At 40.7% G+C, this 22809-nt stretch overlaps 1 long non-coding RNA gene across 3 annotated transcripts in view; it reads left to right on the forward strand.

Annotated features, from left to right (window-relative positions):
• The window catches only part of LOC119477925, a 121452-nt gene that overhangs the window by 19207 nt on the left and 79436 nt on the right, over window positions 1-22809 (forward strand). For all 3 annotated transcript variants that reach the window (XR_005204346.1, XR_005204347.1, XR_005204345.1), the window contains exon 2: window positions 20216-20420. This is a non-coding gene — a long non-coding RNA (uncharacterized LOC119477925). The remainder of the gene's footprint in view (window positions 1-20215; window positions 20421-22809) is intronic.

Raw genomic sequence — 22809 nt, forward strand, 5'->3', positions numbered from 1 at the left:
ATGTTTGTGTGACTTTGCGGTCTGATATTTCACTGAGAAAATTGTCTCCCATTTGTCCTCCATCTTTATAACAGCATGAAACAGCCTGCAGTTATACCCTGGGAGCATTTTCGAGCAAATAGTCTCAAGTTGTAAGGAGCCCCGTGAACTAAAATTAGGAACTAATAATCCCTTTTGCACTTTGCTGCTATGTTTCCGTGGGTTCCTGGAAAAGTTCCTTCAATGGAAAAGAGCAAATAGGCTGTAGGCTAAACTCTCAAAGAACAACACTTTTGTGCTGAGAAGTTGTCCGTGCTATAACATCTATATACAGTATATGTATCTCTGTGTTGTTGTCCTGACTTTTAATGATGCAGCATAGGATGCTTTCTCTGATTCTTAGCAACCTTAATCTTTACCAACTTATTTTTGGTTGCGTAACCTTTACCAACCTTTAATCTAATCAGTACACCTAATCAAAGTTGTTTTCATTGCCTTTGCTTAATTGCTAAACCATAAATCTGTCCTCTTCCTTTTTCGTTCTTTTATGGTTTGTGTGAAAATAGAAATTAAAAGATATTTTGGAGAGGTGCTGCAGTGTTTTTGGCATTTCAAACCAAACCCCTACCGCTCAAGAGGACCGCTAAAGAGGACAGATTGATGTTGCCTTTCAAGTCGAGGTAATTACGTTTTTTTTTCGACAAACACAGCGTCTTCTCGCTCAGCGTAAGCGATGGAGGAAGTCACTGATGTGTCTGTTGATTGGGTTCAAATCAAACAGTCTTTCATGATGCTTCTCGCTGTGTTTGGGTTCGCTGCTTGTGTCTTTGTGCATTAAAGCGTGCGCCACATTGACTTGAGCGAAGCTAATAAAGTGACATTCTGCGTGAATGCTCACTTTGAAGACTCCACTTTCTTCTTATTATGAGAACTGCTTCTTTCACTCCGTCGCTCTCTGTCTGTAAATGAAAGTGTGTGACTATATGTGACATCGGTGAGTTGCAGAACGTAAAGAATATGAAGGCTGTTGTGTTTGCTCCTCTGTCATTCTCATGTCAAAAATAAAGCACAATACATGAAAACAACAGCAGCAATCTGTACATCTTGTCCGTGACATACATCTTCACATCAACAACAGGAACTACTCTTATTTCCAGCCGAGTATCTAGGAATCAGGTTCATATCGGACAATTCTGCACAGCATTAACCAGAACAACAATTTTTCCTTAACATTTACCAAGTGTTTTTGCTGACTAACACTATGCAGATATGCCATAACCACAATCTTTCCCCAATCTTGTGAAATACGTAAGTGATAATACCCATGGAGGACGGTTTCCTCCGCGGAGCCCTTTAATTCCTGATTATGGACACCTCGAAGGGAATTATCCCACTTATACCATGTTCACTTGCCAAAGAAATAAAATGAAGACCATTAATTTATATTTTCATGCATTATGCAATCAAACTCTAAAGTTTTTCACAGGCCATAACTCCGTTTCCCTGGTAACCCAGAGGGTTTGCTAATACCTGGAACAATCATTACCATCCCATAAGGTTCTGTAATGGCAATTTTCATATCTGCAGTTTAACACTGTACCTTTAGATAATCTCAGGGCCTCACATGTTCAACTTCGTCACCATAGGACAGTGACCTGACATTTTAGATCTCTGTAACTGCAAACAACAGATTGCTGAAATACTTGTTATGTCTTGTGATGCTCTGTTGTCTGCTGTGTGCTGACGCATTGATACACTTTCTATCCTTCTCTTCCTTTCTTCTTTGCACTTATCTTCATGTCATGCTTTAAATGTATAAATACTGACTACTCTTTGTATTCGGGGCTCACTTGCCACAGTCCACAACAGGTGGCTGTGCTCGTGAGTCCATCTGCAGTCCATCTGCAGATGTTTTAGTTATTAATGTATGCCTTTTTATTAAATTCACTGAAAGACAAGTTGTTACGTTGGTTTGTGTCTTGTTTTAACAGAAACTGCCACCACAATTCTTATGCAATGGAAACGTTGTTCACTACTCCAGTAAATAGGACAAACCTTAGCTACGACTTGTCAACCTTTGGCTCAGCTATGAGCCAGACAACTAACGTTATGCCAGCAAGATTCAAAGTCAGTAACATTGCATACTGTTGACAACAGTAAACATAATTTGACAGTAGCCTATGTTTAATTACAACGCTAATTAGCTATCCAGCCATGTCGTTGTCCCCAAATCAATGCCAAGATATTAACAAACTATAGCGTTGTTGCCGTGTGCAGATATTTTAGAAAGTGAGAATTTGAAAAACGTAGCTTTATGCTTGGTTTTGCAGAATATCAGCATTACCATCTGACGACTGTGCTGTTTAATTGTACAGTAGTGCATATAGTAGGCCATATTACAGTGTTGACATATGTAGCCATGTGTATATTGGTGTTCGCCCTTGAGTGTGCCCGTAAACTGCCTCACCCTGACTATAACAGCTTAGCGTGACCTTGCAGTCTCTTGGCAGCAGGTTGAGTAAGTGCTTCATTATGAATAGCAGCAGCAGCGGGTCCCTCAGTGTTACGCACACTGTCCACCCAGGAGTGTAAATCACCTGGGCGTGTATAGGGAAAGCATTTAAGCCGTCTTTAATAATGATTAATACACCTCCACCACAACACAAAATAGGCCTCCAAACACCGTCATCCATCACCAATATGAAACTCCATCCTCTATAACACTTGAATTACATTCATTAGTGGAGCCCGCGGCTGCTTGGGAGGTAGCCTGGGCAGTGGTAATTGTTCTTATATCAATCAGTTATGTGATTGGAAAATAAAACAAAATAAATAAGGAAAAATGAGAGTGGGAATTGGTTTCACTACAAATGCGGTGAGCAGACACTAATACCCTTTCTACAGTAGAGAGCCATGTTTCCCAGCACAAAGCTGACTCATGAGGGACCCTTTTACTCCGTATATATCTGAAGACCTGTGATATCACAAGCTGCTCCGTGGTCGGACAGTTAAGCTGTCGTTGACCTTTTTTTTAAAAGAGAGATCCGCATTACATTTTCATGTCACCTCAAGTTAATTCTGTATGCACTTTGATTATGCTGCTGCAACCTGTTCACAGCCTGGTGTGACATTTTCTCTTATTCACTTTCAAACTCTCCCAACCACACACACACGCACGCTAGCTGTTTCCCCTGCTTCTGCTGTTTATGCCAGATGTCCCGGTTTGTCCGGGATTGTCCCGGTTTCAAGCTGGGTGTCCCGAGTCCCGACAAATATCTGTAAAAGCCTTGAATATCCTGGATTAATAATAATAATATTCAGGCTGTTCTCATACACTGTTTGTAGTTATACCTACGGAAAGTAATGCACTGTAATTTGTATATATTTCACAAAATCAATTTATACGTAATCCACCCAATTTGGAACCAGGAAGTATAAAGAGCGACAAAGGGAAGAGGTTGGTGTGGATGGATGGGTGAATAAAACACCGGACCTTTGCTCAGGAGACCGCTCTTCGTGCCTCGTGTGAAACCCGAAGTCAACGTTGATTTATTTGTCATGTAATTTCTGTACTAAATCACGTCACTTCCATTGTTATTTCAACCCAAAACACCTTTTTACTAAACCTAATTAAGCAGTTTTTGTTGCCTTAAACGGAAATTTATTTTGAAAAGACTGGAGCAGAAATTGGCACGAACGTCTCGTGTTGCTTGACATTCGTCGGAAAACGCTCGAAAAATGAGGAATAGCTTTTCGTATGATATCATATGAACCGTTGTATGAGGATATGTTGTAATATTATACTTGTTTTCAGCACTTACATAGACGTTTATTATGTTCTCTCCCACTCAGTCTCACCTAAACCGATATAAAAACATAAACAATGCACCTCGCTTCTGAATTCAACACGGATTCGTCTGTATGTGTCAATCAATCAATGTGCCGTTGTCAAGGCTGTTGCTATGACGCTTGCGGCTCTTTCTCACAGAGCCTCTCAGTGTAACGGTGAGCTGTCATGCTGAAGAGAACGTCAGTGTTTTCTAAAGAGCTCCAGGAGGATTACTCCTTCCTTTGGAAAGTACCAGCAACAAAAAATGCTGCGTTGTGCACACAGTTTCGGTCGTTCACAGTGGAAATGACAATATAAAAGATCATATTAAGATGGTCAGATATCAATATACAATAGCTGGCAGAGAATGTGTCACAGCCATTTAGTCTGCACTTGTGCACACTGACAAATACCTTGTATCTAAATCAATAACTTTACTACACCAATGCAATTTTGTGTTTACTAGTGTTATTATACAGTTTTCAAAGAAGCTTTTTTGGTGGATTTTGGGAGACAAAACATATTTTTTGGTCTGCTGAGGTGCTGTCCATGGTGTTGAAATGTGCGCTCGGTAGGTGTGATAAGCAGGGATGGAAATTAACTTTCTCCACCTGCTACTGTGGCACGTGCGGTACACTTAAGTGTCCTGGTGCGGTGGGGGTTTGAAAATATGGTTACCCTCAGCTAATCGCTTCCTTGCTCTAACTCTCACAGACATGAGAGTGGTATCGATCTTCTCATATAACTCTCGGGAGGAAAGATATTTACTATTCCTTTAAGGTTACTTCAATACAAGTTTATGGTTTAAATCAAGAACATCTTTGAGTCTAAAATGTAGTCTTTACTGTGATATGTATTCATGTCAGTATCCGTGCACTAAAGACATTTTTAACCTTTTCAAACATGTTATTTTTGAACATTTTATGAAACGTCCAGACATCCCAGCAGCCCTGTTAGATCAAAGATAGCCTCTTACGGGAAGCACTTTGTGCTGGTTTAACACAGCCGGGCTAAATATCACACCCCGGCTCTGAATTCCTTAACTTCATCCTGAAACGAGTTAGAGGCACATGATAATGATCCGGAGCATCTCACAGACAGAGGTACAAACACCCACAGACTTGCAGAGTGGCTCAAAATGAAGTGAACACAAAGCTAGAACTTCTTTTACAGAAATGCTGAGGATGGCAGGAAGATCTCCGCGGCAGCTCTTTGATGGTGTTGTCCTCCTCTTCCTTCATCCTTCCTCGTAATCCAACATGTGAATTCCTGAGAGGTGTTTGGGTAGATTGTCACAGCTGTGTGTCGCCATCAGCCCTGGGTGGTTCGACACCTCCATCAAACCTACAAACACTGGCCAACACACACAAACACAACACTACATTCACTCTCTTCCTACGACAAAACACACACACACACTACCCAGGATGCCGCGACTCAAAAGAAGAGATTCACTCACACAAACAGTCAAAGACACTCGTAAGAACATGTGTATAAACATGCCAGAGCACACAGACACTCACTCTCGCAGTTTGGTCTTCAGGAATGTCTCAGACTTGTGGGGTTTGACACCTGTTCTCTACTTTTTACTTCAATTTCAGACCGTCTGTCCTCCAAGTATACAAACACAGTTCAACAAATTCACATTCCCAACTCATCAAATACCGACGCATGGTCAGTGGCCCTCCGCTTCAAACTATGACGCTCTAGGTTCCCCTCTAGCGTCAGTTTTGGATGCGTAAGGGACGGCATGTCAGTTTCTGCTTCTTACATGCATAGCATCTTTTCAAAATAAACTTCCAACATGGCTTACTTAGTTTTTAGGTTTACTTACGCAACAAAAGCACTTGTTTAGGTTTAGGAAAAGGTCGTGGTTTGGGTTCAAATAAATACGTTCGTTAGGTAAAATAGTTACGCTTGTTACATACCTGCTGTTAGTAAAGTACGTAAGTTACATAACTAAAGTAAAATAACTAGGGCTGTCAAACTTAACGTGATAATAACGCGTTAACACAAATACGTCTTAACGCCACTAATTTCTTTAACGCATTAATACAACTTGCGATTTTTAAGGCTGTAGCGGGCTCGGATTTTTAAGGTAAAGTGAAGATACTGGCATCATATGAAACCAGAAAACCTAATGAATCCATTGGTACCAACCATGTCATACTAGCTTGTTGCAAAGGAGGCTAAATAACGCTTCAAACTTGCGCTCAATTTTGGCAGGAAAAACTGTCATGATCATTTTCAAAGGGGTCCCTTGACCTCTGACCTCAAGATATGTGAATGAAAATGTCTCCCCTTTACAGACATGCCCACTTTATGATAATCACATGCAGTTTGGGGCAAATCATAGTCAAGTCAGCACACTGACACACTGACAGCTGTTGTTGTCTGACTGATGCCACAAATCAACTGATTTGAGCGTATTTTTTATGCTAAATGCAGTACCTGTGAGAGTTTCTGGACAATATTTGTCATTGTTTTGTGTTGTTAATTGATTTCCGATAAGAAATATATACATACATTTGCATAAAGTAGCATATTTTCCCACTCCTGTGTTGATACGAGTATTCAATTCTTGACAAATCTCCATTTAGGGACAGTTTGAATATATTAAATCAGCCCTTAAAATAACTCATTGACCAAGTGTTGACGAGTTGGGAGTGAGAACGGGTTGCACAGTTAGCTTGGTATTTTGAAAAGTGTTGTTAAATAATACCTTGAGCATGAGTAGAAGTCTCTTCTTTGGTGTGGGTTTGCTATGTTGTCAGGTTAATTTTTAAATAACAGAAAATTGTGTACAAAATTGGCTTTTAGAAATGCTGCCTTGTGTTTGTTCATTTTCTGTAAGTCATTCAAGCTGCGATGTGGTCAGTCCAACTAGTCAGGCATGTTGTGCTTTGTGCCAGGAAACCATAAAAAGTATTTTCATGTACCATTTAACGCCGCTCTCCGTAACGGGCCTGTTGCTGTGGCCCATGAAGGGAGCAGACCGGCAGCCTCCCTGTCATTACCTCAGACCTGTTATGTGACGTGTTCCTGATGTAAACATGGGAGTGTCTATGTTGGAGTGATGAAAACTCTCATCATCTGACCACCAGGAATGGATGATGTTTCAACTGCTGTTGCCATGGGAACAAACATTTTGTTTTGGGGTAGCAGCCACACTGTCTCCTCCAGTTACTGTGGGAAAGAAAAATTAAATGTTACTATTCAAAGGAGACAGCATACTAATCAGATACGCACACATGCACAGATATGAATGTGTCATGATATTTATCATCATCTGATGCTGTAGTTCAGCATCTTATTCCGCTGATCAGCCCTCTGACTTGTCAGCAAAAATGCCGCTGAAAGGAAATATCGATTTACAAATAAAACAGGGGAAGCATCATTGTGTTTGAATTGCAAATGCCAAGCAACGTTTTACGACTCAATATGCAGAAGGAGAGTCTCAATCTATCTGCTCTCTGCTGCTGTGCATCTTCTCCTCAGAGAGGGAATTAGCTGGAAGGTGGATGTGGTTTCTAATGAGAGAGTAAATTACAGGGTGCTGGTAATAAGGAATTTGCAATGCAGAGTCTCAATATGGTTGTGAACGTATTCAATGACTACGCCAATAACTATGTGCTTCAACCACTCTGTTCTCCTCACTTTGTTGCACGTTTTTGTGATTACTAGAGATCTGAAGTCTATGTTTGAAGCAGTGGGCAACCTCCGAGTCTGAGAAGTGAAGCCAATGCTGAAGTGTCTTAAACCTGCATTCTTTCTAACAGCCAGCAGGGGGCGACTCCTCTGGTTGCAAAAAGAAGTCTGATTGTATAGAAGTCTATGAGAAAATGAGCCTACTTCTCATTTGATTTATTACCTCAGTAAACATTGTAAACATGAGTTTATGGTCTCAATCACTAGTTTCAAGTCTTCTTCAATACAGCATGATGTTCATTTAGTAAATTATGGTCCCATTTAGAGTCAAATAGACCATAAAGTAGGGGATGCTTTAGGGCGTGGCTACCTTGTGATTGACAAGTCACCACCACGGAGTTGTTCATGTCTTCGTCTTCAAACTTTAACTCTTTCACAGTGTGGTTTCACGTAATGAAAGTTAATTGTAACATTTTGGTCTCCTAAAAATGTCTTATTCAGTATTCTGCTTAGCTCCTCCCTCTCGTGTCACTCCTGGTTGCAAAAAAACAAGATGGCGGCGGCCAAAATGACGAACTTGAGGCTTCAAAATGGCAGTCCACAAAAAAATGGGTGATGTCATGGTGACTACGTCCACTTCTTATACGGTCTATGGTTTGAAGGCTGAGTTAATGGTAATAATAAATTTTATCTTTAGAGCGCTAAGTCCGGTGCTTGGTTCTGAGTGGTGAGGACAGGAGGTTGGTATCAGAGGAGTTGAGGGAGCAGAGAGGAGTGTGGTGGTGGAGCAGGTCGATGAGGTACCAGGGGGCCTGGTTATGGAGGGCTTTGTTAGTGAGGAGAAGGACTTTGAATTGGATCCGTTGTGGGACAGGGAGCCAGTGGAGGTTCTGGAGGACCGGGGTGATGTGATCACGGGAGCAGGAATGGTTGAGCAGACGGGCAGCAGATCTTTTATGCCCAAAAAAAAGGAATCTCTTTGAAAATGCTCCAAGAGTGAATCAATTTGAAAAACGCTGGTCTCGCGTCATGAAAACTCTGACTTATGATAGCCAGTCATCACAGACACTGTCAAATATATCCCCGTATAGCAGCGACATAAAAAAAGCCTATTTTCTATCATATCTTTATGTTCATGCTGTCAGGCCGTAGCATGTTTATCGATCGAGGGCGCGGTTGCCCAGGAGTTACTGTTAGCCTCGGTTAGCGGGAAGCGTTTACGACCCTCAATCAAATGATTATTTAATGCTTTCAGAGGCGTTTGAAAATACAAACAGAAAAGATGTGACAGTGACATCTATGTTATGTTTTCAGCTATATTAAAATAAGTAATCACAGAGAGAGTCAGAGGCCGGAGACTACAGCTTTAACTAACGGCTGGCCCACACTAAAAGATTTTCTTCAAATCTTAACAGAGGTGTAAAATGTCAGAGACTCCACACATAACGACATGTTCAATTTAACAGTTTTGTTCCTATAGTGTGTGGAGAGCAACAATTTGGCCAAAACAGCACACCACACACTAACAGATTCATTCATGAACAACAAGAGTCCCGACTAAAAAAAACGAAATTCTCGTAAAATATCTCACGATCAAACGTGACTTTAGAGTAAACAAACAACGCGGACGATGGGCAGGAAGAATTAGCAATGTTAGTTAGTTTTTGCACTACTTTGTGCTGAAATTTCACAAAGAAAAAAATATGTTGAAGTCATGGGTACACATGAAATAAAAACAAATGAACAAGTTGGTTCTCTATTTCTGAGATCAATCTTACTATTATTTTATGCTCCACGTTTTGCATTTGCCGCGGCAGCCATGACTGCGATTGTTGTCCTTCAGTTGGCTATCGTTTGTTCTTTCCCACGTGACGGCTGTCCTCGGGGTTCCCCACACACAGCATAATATCCGATAGTAAATATTGAGCATGTATAATATCTGCAATTTGAAATCGGTGCAGCCAGGATGGACTTCCGAGCCGATCAGGGGATGTAAAAAACACTCTACACATACAGTACGTAACACCACAGACATATCTGGCAAGATAATCTTTAGAACCATCAAAAAATAGGGCCCAAAATCAGCTTGAGGGTCATGTAATGTGTGCCCGGCATCAGTACGAGGCTGTCTGTCGGATTCAATCCCGCTGCCACGATGTTGTTGTTTGCAGAAGAGGAGATTTGTCTCCTGACATTTTAGCGTGGATGTTGAACTTTTAAGAAATCCATCTGAAGGCCATGAAGTGTGGGCAGCACCTTGTTTCAAATGTATCCGCATTAGTGTGGACACGGCTTATAGGTTGCCGCTGTACAAAGTGTGAAAAACAACCTCCGCAGAGCGAGATAATCCCTCACAATAAGCACAAAGCCATAATTGGGTTTTCTATTTCTGTTTTCTCGTTATTTCATTGTACCTGAACTGTTTTCGTGTCACTGCACGCAAATACGTTACGCTCTGTTTACTGTCAATCACCTGACGCTCACAGGAAGGAAAATAATCCCTCAAACACACCTGACAGACAAATAGAGGTAATATGAAAACATATTATTATAAAATGTACTCATTATGAACGTCAGTTTATCCAAATGTAGTCTCTCCAATGTTCACTTTTTCCCAGCATACCATACTATCCGTAGGAGGCACAGATAAGCACACGTTGCTCTTCACTGGGTGGGAACTCAAAGTGGAAAAGACAACAAAATCAAGGATCCCTCTCTGACCTCCCAAGCAGCGCAGGTCGCTGCTAGCAGCTGTTTATTGATGTGAGATTACTGTTGGAGAAATTTGAGCCCATTTTTCCTCAACATAATTTAAAAGCATCACGAACATCCCATATGGAACCAGTATGTGCTAAAAGAAATAAACGTAGGCTCGGCCTTTATCCCACAGTATCCATATACACTAATTCTATCCAGACATACAAGTGTTTGTACTTTTTTCCCCCATGAATTAAATATCAGTAACATCCAGCGTAGGATTCTGAGGACCTGCGTGTATCTCTATTAGCTGCCGTTTCACTGTTGATTGACACTTTTTAATATTACTTTTGGAAAAACCTGACCACACTTTCTTCAGCTGGGAGTCGCGCGGCGCCAGAAAACTGTCCGCAAGTGTTTTCAAAAGGATCAGTCAGAAAATCTGTCCGTCTCAGTTCATAATCTTCCCCGAAAGCACCGTGGAAATGAGTTGAGGTCCTGTCATTTCCTACTTTCATGTTTCTGTAAATGTGACGTGACGGAGGACAAATAAATTATCTCACCACACACATGTCCAACTACTTCTCCGCACTCTCTGTCAAATGTTTTCTCTCAGCGCGCTTCCCACACAATATCGATTCACTGCTGTGGAAGTGATTGAAACTACTGAAGTAGTTTATTAAAGGGAAATAGGAATGAGATTTTGAAGATTACCTCCTAGTGTTACAGACTAAAATGAAATGTCTAGCAGCAATACTGCCGGACGTTTAATAATGTTCAGAAGCAAAAAAAAAAAAAAAAACCACAGAGCTCCTGCTCCCTCGGGCCAATTACTTTCAGGAGTTTCAAAGCGTTTAATCACTGTGTTCAGCGAAGGCAATTTATTTGGTGTTGAAAGTGATAGTAACTAATGTTACGTTGAGTGTATTGTGTAAATAAAACCCCATTATTTAGCAAACACCTCCAGTGGCTTAAGGCCTTCATTTATTAAAATGTATATGCAAGTTATTTTACAGATCTCCACAAATTATATTACCACAGCCAAGCTCAACAGGATAAATCAGTGTGGTCTTGATATTAAAGGGCAATGAGATGCTAAGTTTGTGATGTAAATCATATTAAACGTGTGTCTAGAACTCCATGTTTGTGGGCATTTTGGGTGGATAATAAGACTGACGTGTCAAGGCAGTTATCACTGTACAACACCCCAATTTTAAATCTGTTCTCATATACTGTTAGTGGCTATACCTACGAAAAGTAATGCACCGTAATTCGTTTATATCCCACAAAATCAATTTGTATGTAATCCACGTAATTGTGAACTAAAAATTAAAGAGCGACAAAAGCCGCATATGGAGGAGGTCGGGGTGGAATAGCAGACTTTCACTCAGGAGGCCGGTGTTTTGTGTCCCGCGTGAAACCAGAAGTCAACGTTGACTTATTTGTTACATAACTTCCGTACATAAGTAACACCACTTGTTATTTTAACCCAAACCACAATCTTTTCCTAAACCTAACTAGCGTTAAGTAGTTTTGTTGCCTAAACCTAACCAAGTTGTTTCCTGTAACGTTTATTTGGAAAAGACTGTATGTATGTAACGAGCGAAAATTAGCACGTGTTGCTGGACATTTATTTCAAATGGGGCATTTTAGTAATTATGTTTTTTCTATAAGCTTTCACAAGGCGACAACATGCGGTTCTGAAAAGTGAAGCCAATGATGAAGTGCCTTGAACTTGCATTCTTTCTAACAGCCAGCAGGGGGCGACTCCTCTGGTTGCAAAAAGAAGTATGATTGTATAGAAGTCTATGAGAAAATGAGTCTACTTCTCTCTTGATTTATTACCTCAGTAAACATTGTAAACATGAGTTTATGGTCTCAATCGCTAGTTTCAAGTCTTCTTCAATACAGCATGATGTTCATTTAGTAAATTATGGTCCCATTTAGAGTCAAATAGACCATAAAGCAGGGGATGCTTTAGGGCGTGGCTACCTTGCGATTGACAAGTCGCTACCACGGTGTTGTCCGGTCTGGGTGTTGTCCGTGTTTCCGTCGTGGAACTTTAACCCTTTCACAGTGTGCTTTCAGTTTATGAAAGTTCATTTTAACAATTTGGTTGCCTAAAAACATCCTATTCAGCATTCGGTTGTACTTGGCTCCACCCTCTTGTGCCACTTCTGGTTGCAAAAAAACAAGATGGCTACAACCAAAATGCTGAACTCGAGACCTCAAAACATTTACAGTCTATGGCTCTGTCCTGTTCAAATATGTTTGAGCATGGTTGGTGAAGCTGGGTGGGGGTTTCTGGCACAACTTCACTTACTTCCAGGGTGCAAGGAGAAGGGAAAAGGTCTGAAGAGGTCAAAACTCCAGCAACACTTTCAATACTTTATTGTAAAACCTTTGCGTTTTGGCTTGTGGCCTTCTTCAGGGTCAAAGAGGTTGAAAATGGAATAAAGTATATTAGAAAGAGATCAATATCCCAATAAGTGGCTCCCTTGGTTTACTGGGGTCACTTGGCTGGCCCTTTAGGAGCACTCTGGGCCCAGTAAGGCAGTTTATTGTTGTTTACACCATGCTGGCTGACCCTAGTTCAGATATGTGTTGTTGCTGGGTACACCAACTAAAACTGCAGGTCAAAGATGCTCCACTGCTGCAAGTACAAGTGGGCAGAGGTCCAATTTCACGGTAGTGAAAATTAAATTTTCGGAGCAGAACGGCTCCCGACCCGAGAGACGAGATAAGACAGAGGAAAGATCCCGCTCCCAACTGTAATAAAAGCTAGTTTTGCTGTGTCTCACATAATACCATTTAGTGTGATATAAGGAACCGCTCATGGGCATGACCGGTTCATTATTCATAATTAACAACACGGCAGCCATTTATGTGAACTTTATACACTACTCATAATTTTTAGAGTCTGTTTAGTGCTTGAAATGCAGATTTTTTTCATTTCAATTGGCTGAGTAGCTTTGCTCTCTTTGACCAATTCCCGGCTTTACAGTCCCCATTATTTACATGTATTCAAATTTAGAAGCCGCTCAGTTCAATAATGAGCTTCTCGGTGCTCACAGAGAGCGGCAGTTATTGGTGAGGCAGAGGAAAGTGCTTCTGGGAAACAAACTAATAACCAGCATGTAGTCTCTAGGCTCCCACCAACGTTTTATTTACTACAACAATTTCTGCTCCCTTTGCTAAAGCAGTTTTACTAAGAGTAGTGAAGCACTATTTCATTTTTAATGGTTACCTTTGCGGTCAGGATTGAGTAGTCTTCACATAATCATTTGTGTGCATGTTTGTATTGTTTATAGATTTGTTTTTTTTCTGCCTTTGCTGAGAGTCTGAGCCAGTCATAGCAGTGAGCTCTCTGAGATCATCTCTGTATATATACACTGCTCCAGTTAATGCCTTTTTGAGAACTATTGATCGGTGAGAGCATAATGGTTGCATCACTGAATCAATGCTGACTCTGAACTGTACAAATGAGCCACTGAGATAGTTTAAGAAAAACTAATAAAACATAAACCATTAAACGGTCACTCGGAAAGTAGATGGAGTACGCCATTAGTGGTCTTTTCATTTTCAATGCTGGAAGTTTGCTCCAAATACAGTTAAAAAATGAATTTGCTGTGTTTGCCCAAGCAAAGAAAAAGTGGGTTTTGCAAATGAAAAGAGGCGCCATGTTTGCCTTCAAACGCCACGATGTGCTCAGGCTGGCCAGCCGTACCCCGCCTTAACCCTTTGAACTCTGCAATGGAAATGGTCCGCCAGTGCCTACATTGGTAGTTTTGCTTAATGTGATGTCATTCAAAAGCTTCATATCCCATATCCCTTTTTTTAGTTTTTGAGATATGCAAATTTGTATGAGCAAATCGAGTGCAAAGGCATTTTGATAGTTTCGTTCATAGACTGTTTCTAAAGATAGACGACGCGTCTCCACTTCCTCCCATTGTACAGAAATGAAGCCAAAATATCCCGGATACGGAGCTGCCATTCTGAGATTTTGACGTCATTTGGAGCCAGAGTCTGCACAGTAGTGATCGGGCGGTGGAGCCGCGGTATCGATGTCCTGCCAAACATCCGCTTGTTAGCGCGAGAGACTTACAGCTGTCAATCATAACGTCTCACCCCCTTATTATAGCATCAAATAACTCATTAAAATCCAACTTATTAGGAAAATGTAACACTTGAGCGTACATCAGCATGAGAAGAATTACCTAAAATGACAGAAACCATCTTCGGGAAAAATGTATTTGACGCGTACTTTGACTTTTTAGTTCGGCCCATGTCCCATCTGCTAACATGGAGGGGGCGGGCTTTATGACCTATACTGCAGCCAGCCACCAGGGGGCGATCGAGAAGTTTTGGCATCACTTTTGGGGAGCTGTCACGTTGTCCATCTTTCTAAATAGATTTTTGTTGCATTCCGCACATAATGTAATGTAATGTCGTCGAAATACTTGTTTCACCATGTACTGTACTGAACATAACGTAACATAGAGAGGTAACATAATGACGTCATCACAAGTATACAACGTGATGACACGAAAGACAGAAGCCTTCATTTTCTGCTGGAAAAACAAGATCATGCTAAGAAAGGGTTAAAGTAGCCCACATTGTTGGTAGTAAATAGCGTGTAATGCACAGTATGGATGCAGAGAACATACTGTATTTGCAGCATTACTTATGATACCTTTAATGTAGACTTCTTGTTTTGAGGACAGTTCTCTGCTGCTACCATGAGCCCAAGTTTCTTCATAATGTGACATTGAGTGTGCTGGTATTTGTTCATAGCACCTCACACAGTACAGTTATACTGCCAGCCAGTAGTCCAACGACTATTCTGCTGTAACATTGTTTATGGAGGAGATTAAATAAAAGAATTACAATATACTAAAACTGTGAATCCAAGCAACATAAATGCATCTTTCAACAAAAAATGAAATAACTCTTCCAACAATGTTTTCCATAAACACAGCCCCCCTCTGCCTGATGGAAATGGGTGGTCAGAGGCTTCAGTTATGCAGCAAAGTAGTTATCTTACTCCTGTGTTTGCATTTCTCTCTCAGCGTTTGAAGTGGGTAATGTGCTTTTGGTTGAGGCCCAAAGTCTTGATGGTAATTACCTTGCTCTCTCTGACTCTCATAATTTCATGCCTCCGGGGGGCCATTACAGAAGCCTCCACATCTAATTCTGCTGAATTAAAGAAAGAAAAAAAAGGCAGAGAAATGTGCTGGAAGCACTACAGCTCATACTTAATGTCAAGAGAAGAAAGAAATGAAATATTTACTTTTGATTGCTTGGGAGGAAAACAAATTATGTGTGCGCTTCTAAAGCTTTTTTTGCAAATTTGTTTATCCTGAAGTAGAAAAATGTCTTTAAAATAGAGATGACTGGAAAAATATGAAGTGCATTTTATAATGATTTTTTCGCTCATTGAGACGACATGCGTCCAGGTATACACTTAAAGAAAAGAGTTTGCTGGAGGAGAGTTAGATGAGAAGACTGATAACACTTTTGTTGAGTTTTGGAAGGGTCAAGTCTAGAAGGTAACCCGCAAATTGCGAAATCTGGCCAAAACTTGCAAAAACTCTTGTGAGACTCGCTGCCCAATGCCCTAAGGTGAATGCCTCAACCATCTCGCAAGAGTTTCCCACCTCGTGGGTTACCTTCTAGACATGACCTTTTGCCAGGTTTGCACATCGGCTCCTCTGATTACCCATAATACCCTTCTTTGTGTAGATCCGCATAAAACAAGCCCCAAGGAAGTGCGCCAGGCTTTGAAGCCAATTTTTTTAGCGGCCAAAGCATGGAATTGCAACTTCTGTGTCCGTCAAGTAATGCCATTGGACCCAAAAAGTATTTTTCCCATAGATTGGGACAAACACTTGAATAGCCTTTATTTATATCAATAGGTCCTAAAAGTTGTAAAATGCGCAAATAGCTGAATCCTTCCTCCGTTCATGTGAATGAGCCCCAGACCGAGGCTGGAGTGAGGGCTAGGAGGCGAGGTTAAAGGAAACAATAATGTGCCTGCTCTATGGGCCCAATGGATACGGAAGATCGCCGGAAGATCCGGGTAATCTTATAACCGGCAGTCGAACCATTTTGGCTTTATGCACCACTGAGCATCTTTCATAGGAGTGAACGAGACCCCACCAGTTCTCTTTATACATCCATGATGGCACAGAGTTTGCTGAGGAATTATTCCTGTATCAGAGTGAAACTAGTTCAGATAATGATATACATTTGTGTCGGCATTCATCATCATCATTCAACAAGTCTTTTATATACATTAGATGCACTGCGGTAATGTATAATTATTTATTAATAAAAGAGTAATAATATCCCTGCTTCTTCAACACTTCAGGGCGGCTGTTACCTGAGGCTATAACTGATTTCCCAAGAAGCAAGTTTATCAAGATGACAGACAAGCCTTCAGGTAGAACGCTGGTGAAGAAGGCTGTAACATACTGTAGTGCAGAATAAACTTCACTCAGTCGTCAAGGCCAATTCAATTTAAAGATAGCCTTGAAGTTCCCATATCAAACCGCAGTGACAGAAGCTCATAATACGACACGATCTTGGTACATGTAAGTGTCAAAATAAAACACATAATACATTCCTCCACTTCTACCTGAGATAATATCCACTGTTGGTTTAAAATGAATAGAAATATAAGAGAGTGTGTAATTCAGAAACCACAGAGGTCTGTACCATGAAGTCATCATTTAGTCTGAGTGCTGCAGAGAGGAAAAAAGCAAGAAATGGATGAAGATGCTAGCAAAGTTTGTTTTCTAAATGTTGATCCATTTGATACATCCACATAAAACATTCATCACCCTAGACGGGGTTATTATCCACGCTGTAACAGTAGGCGGAGAAGGAATGCAAATAGATAAATTATTTTACAGTGTAATAGGGAATACAGACCTCCCAAACTTCACCTCTCTGACCGCATGCTGCATGACTCAGAGTGAGTCATTAGCAGAACAGCTCATTGGTTAGATTCTGAGGATATGTTGAGTCTGTTGAATGTCTTATCAATTATATCTGACTGCTTTCACATCGGTTCAAACCTGGGCTAAACTGTGATATAATCCTGACTCTATCTGCAGCATGTCCTGCTTTCACTGCTCAACACACTCATGTTGAGACTTGACAGTTTCAGCGACATTCTTGCCTCATGACATAAGGGGGAAGTTTTGATGCTGTCACCATGTAAAATACAAGACTCGATAGCCGTGTTTCCGTTCAACTGTCATGCAAATTTTAAGCAAACTTTTGCAAAAAAAAGAAATGCAAATTAGTCGTTTTTCCATCAACTGGTTTTGAGCGAACAAACTCGGCTTGTCAGCTACAGTGTAGTTTGGTCAGAAGTAGGGCTGTGTATTGGCAAGAATCTGGTGATACGATACGTATCGTGATACAGGGGTAACGATTCAACATATGGCGATACTGTAAGCAAGGCGATATATTGCAATTTTTATATGTATACATTTTCATTCACATATCTTAAAGGTCATTTTTAACAGGTTAATAAAAAATCAATAGAGTGCTTTGACGAATTGTTACAGTATCGCACAACGTAATGTCGCAATACTCATGTGTATCGATATTTTCTTACACCCCTAGTCAGAAGTTGGCTTTATAGGCTACAATCCACCAATACACAGATTAGAAGAAGAAGGTTGTGAACTGGAAACAAAACAAGTCGGTTTGGCCTTCTGACAATCTACGAGAGAATAGCCGGGCCCGACAGCCGCTGTCGGATTTTTAACAGGTTAATAAACAATCGATAGAGTGCTTTGACTCTATCGACTCTATGCTTTGAATAGTGGAGAGAAGTCTTCAGGAATTAGTTTCAATTGGGTAAGTTTGAATTGTTCTTTCATGTCAGCTAGTATTGGCCATGTTTCATGTTGTCACATTGGCATGTTAAGGGAATATCTGAGAAGACGCAAACAGCAGAAACAGCTGATCAGTCATGTGAGTTAAATGTTCGCTACGTCAGAATTTATTCGGCAAAGACGTTTCCATAATCCATTTTGCGCATCAACTCTTTTTTGATAAAGGCAAAAAAAAAATTTTTTCCGCAATTGAGGAAGTTTTATCAAATTTTGCCGTTTCCATACAGCTTTTCTAACACGATACTTAAAAATGTGATTAAAACACGGCTAATGTGAGGAAAGGTGTTGTGAAGTGATGTGCGTCCATCTTTCTGTTAAATCAGACAATTACTTAGCTGATAAAGGTGAGTGTTTACATGGTGATCTAAACCGTCTCTGTTCTAGCTGAAGGTTCTGCACCCCAGAAAATAATACCTTGAAAGGTCAGCTCGCTGCGTGTCTTCTAATACTGGCTGTAATATATTCATCATGCATATTCATAGCCCCAGTGATGACAGGCAGGGGGGAGATTTCATCCTGTGATCAAGGTTGTTCCCAAATGTTGATAATTTCACAGATCAACTGGCAAACTACAACATAAGGCTCTGTGTTTAGACTCGCTGTGAGTGTGAAATTAATCTCTTTTTACAATCATTCACTGTGTAATTGTCTGTGTACCTGCGCGCGTGAGCATTACTGGTCTTCATGGTTTGAATTTCTGCCGGGATGAGCTTCCTTCAGCCTGTGTTTCCTGCAGCCCAGTTAACCAAACCCACTGTATGAGGGCAGCTTGTCTGACCTGGACAGACTTTTCTGAAATTACTACATTATTTAAAAATCATATCAAAAGTAGTCATTATTCACTGGCAAGACCAAGCTGAAATATTCATGCAATATGTTTCTGTCCAAGCCTTTGGAAAGCCTATCTCCTACAACATGTGGTTATACTAATTTGCTTCTCCAAATACATTTTGGAGGAAACATAATTGCTGCATGGATTACGTTTTACTGGCATTTTTCTAAAATCCAGGAAGTATGACATCCCTATAGCACTCATAAGTCCTATAGGACGGAGGCTAGAGGTAGATGTTTTTGCATACAAAGAACAGGACTTGGACACAAGAGACAAGAAGTTCATGTCCTGCGTCCAACCCTGTCTCCAACAAATTTACGCTCCCATACAACTAAACTTTTCGTGGATTACTGTCGCCGTTTTAACCAGTTACAAACACACGGGTAACATTGTAAATTGAAACAAAACAAAACAATAAACGGGTCAACAAACAACAAAATTACTGGGATAGGTTTCGTAAAAAAACATCAAGGTTTGGCTTAAAATGACTCCGTTTCCCACAAGACACCCACAACGGTCTCCTGGGGGAAAGTTTGTTGGAAAACAAATTTAATATATTGACGGTTAAGTATTGCAAATACTTTCAGAAGGCACATTTTGCAATAACACTGAAGCATCTGAAGGTTAAATATCGATATTTCCTCATTATATTGATAGAAAACGTCCAGTTTGCTTTGCGTTTCCTTCTAAATATATTTGCTGATGCAAATTAGTTGTAACATTTATTGTAGGACACGAGGATGCTGGGCCATGAGGGAACTTTCAGACCAATAATAAATATGAAATGAAGCAGCGGTGATTGGGGCATTCTGTCTGTATACTGGGGAATAGCTTCAGGGGCTCATTTAGTCTGAAATGAACAACCCCTTGCAGGGATTGTCTAGTGGACATCAGTCGAAGCTCTAATGGTCTCTCTGGGTTCCTCTCTAGTGACGACTCTGACTGGTCTGACAACAGTATTCTCTCAAGACCTAATTAGCCTGACCATTAAGCCCAAAGGATGATTGAAGGAGTCGGAAGAAACCGCGGTGCAACAAATATTAGACATTTTGTGTACTGGCAAGGGAGAAGAAGGTAGTTTGATGCAGACTTTCATTAGAAGGGAGTATGGACATGTTATCCTACTGGAATATACTGAATAATCACATTTTCTTCTAGTTTAATGAATTATTTCTACTGTCTTTTATCATGTTGCATGCTGTTTTTGTTTTTTTACATTCAGTGTTATGCGTGAAATTGTCCTAATGACCTCTCATAATCCTCACCGTAGGGCAGAAGTCTGCATTTTATTAAGTATATGTGTGTGTGTGTGTGTTTCAGGAGGTAGAGGGGAGTCGTTGTTGAATTCCTTTGAGGCGGACAAGGAGGGGAATTCAGGAAAAGGAAAAGAAAAGATGTAATCCCTGAAACACGCGAGTGCTTGACATAAACAAACACGCTGGGAGGATTTCAAAGGGGACGGCTGCTCGCCGGGAATCCTCTCATGTGCTGATTGGAGATAAGGAAGCAAATGCAGTGCAGAGAGGTATGAACGCATACTGTCTGCCCACACACACACACAGTCCCACTGCCTGGGCCTTTTCTCTTTCATGTGTTATCAGGCGAAGATTCGGTTGTTTGTTTACCGGCAATTTCCCGCTGTCACAAGCTCGCAACACTATATCCATATCGATGCCAAAGCAGGAACGTAACCATGTAACGGGGGAATTTCCTCATGCCTTTCCGATAAGCTCAGTGAAGCTTGCCTTGTCTTGCATTTGGAAAACATCTGTTGAATTCTTTGGTCATAATGCAAACTGTGTATACTCCAGTCAGTGAGCTAACTGCCATGTAAGTATGCTGCAAATACCTGTGTATATGTCAGCGCAGAAATGTAGGGGGTGGACATGAACGTATGTGCAATCTGATGCAATGCATTATGCAATCCAATACTGCAGCCCTCAATAACGTTGTTGTGTTTACAGTATTTTCCATATACCATAGACTGTATATAACAAGTGAACGTAGTCACCGTGACATCACTCATTGGTTTGTGCACTGCAGTTTTGAAGCCTTGAGTTCAGCATTTTGGCCGTGGTCATCTTGGTTTTTTGCAACCAGAAGTGACACGAGAGGTTGGAGCTAAGTACAACCGAACGCTGAATAAGACATTTTTAGGCAACCAAAAATGTTACAATTTCACTTTCATGGACTGAAAACACACTGTGAAAGGGTTAAAGTTGTAAGACGATATCACGGTCAACTTCCAGACTGGACAACGCCGTGGTAGCGACCTGCCAATCAAAAGGTAGCCCCGCCCCCTGAAGCATCCCCTGCTTTATGGCCTATTTGACTCTAAATGGGACCATAATTTACTAAATGAACATCATGCTGTATTGAAGAAGACTTGAAACTAGCGATTGAGACCATAAACTCATGTTTACAATGTTTACTGAGGTAATAAATCAAGAGAGAAGTAGGCTCATTTTCTCATAGACTTCTATACAATCAGACTTCTTTTAACAACCAGAGGAGTCGCCCCCTGCTGGCTAGTTGAAAGAATGCAAGTTTAAGGCACTTCAGCATTGGCTTCACTTCTCAGACTCGGAGGTTGACCACTGCCATATACGGGGAAATTTAATAGAAGTGAAAGAAAGAAACAAAATATTGTATTTACCTAATTTGTATGTACTTGTTCACTGCTCAGTGTGAGAGCCTTTAATGAGTTTAGCTGTCATTTACTGTAATGCTAGTTTTTAAGTTTTTAAATGTATCTAAATGGAAGAATAAACCTCTAAATCACTATATTGACAACCCTTAAATATGTAGTTATGTCGCAGCTGAAACTGGTGATGACAGCTCATGGTTTCCGGTTGTCCTAGCAACGCAACACACTTTCCGGCAAGCAGTCAGAAATAGCGACTGTAAGATTTGTCATCGTTTTTTTGTTAAAACAGAATAAAAGAAATGCATTTAATCAACCAGCATGCTTAGATGTTATTAATAGTTTAGCTTAAATTTAATACTTATCTGCAAATCTGAACAGAAGTAAAATAAAGCTGAATACACGCTGATGTATTGCCTTTATCTTGATGAATGGTGACTCTCGTACAATATGTAAGAGATGATATTCATTGTATTCCACAATATATTGAAAATGTACGTCAATACATTTCACCTTCATATAGAAAATGTATTGTGGTGTCCATCTGTCCTGGGTGTTGTTACAGTTGACTGAAAGGAGAAGGCCGTAGTATTTATATATAGGTCAACGTGCGGGCAAGTGATGAGCGCTTCAGTGAAGTTGGTGGACAGCTCATTGAAGGAAAACTTTGACTGCTCGCATCGCTGTTGTTTGACGGTTCCTTCCTGTACCTTTTTATGTGAGCTTTTAGGCTGACTGGAAGCGTTTTATCACAACCACAAAGCAGAATCAGCAGCACATCGGAGCTGCGGTATAAAATGCTCTCTGATTTAAAGCCCCCTGCATGCCGGAGACCTCCTGATGTTGGAATTCAGCCTTGGGCAGTCAGTCTTGACTCTTCCAGTTGTCCATTATTTACCACATCACTGCACATTGGAGAAGAGGATGCAGAGTCAAGAGTGTATACTCCAAAGAGCTCAAAAACCAGACTACCAACGGTTTGGTTAACTTTCATTCTCTCAAAACACTGGCAGGGTGATACATTTTTCTGCAGCTACCTTGCTAAGAGAGATTGTATTTCTGCTCGTCCTTACTAAAACCTTGAACTCAGACACATAAACAGGTGTTAAAACACGCAGTTAATAACCACATTGTTGCAACCAGGCATTTGAAAACACTCTTTATGTAGAATAATGACAAACATTCACTTGCATGACCTCAGACGTATTCACTGAAAAATATGAGCGTTTGAAAAGCCGTGCGAGTAGTTTATCTGAGATCTGTAAGATGC

This window comes from Sebastes umbrosus, chromosome 19 (assembly GCF_015220745.1).
Source record: "Sebastes umbrosus isolate fSebUmb1 chromosome 19, fSebUmb1.pri, whole genome shotgun sequence".
Taxonomy (NCBI): domain Eukaryota; kingdom Metazoa; phylum Chordata; class Actinopteri; order Perciformes; family Sebastidae; genus Sebastes; species Sebastes umbrosus.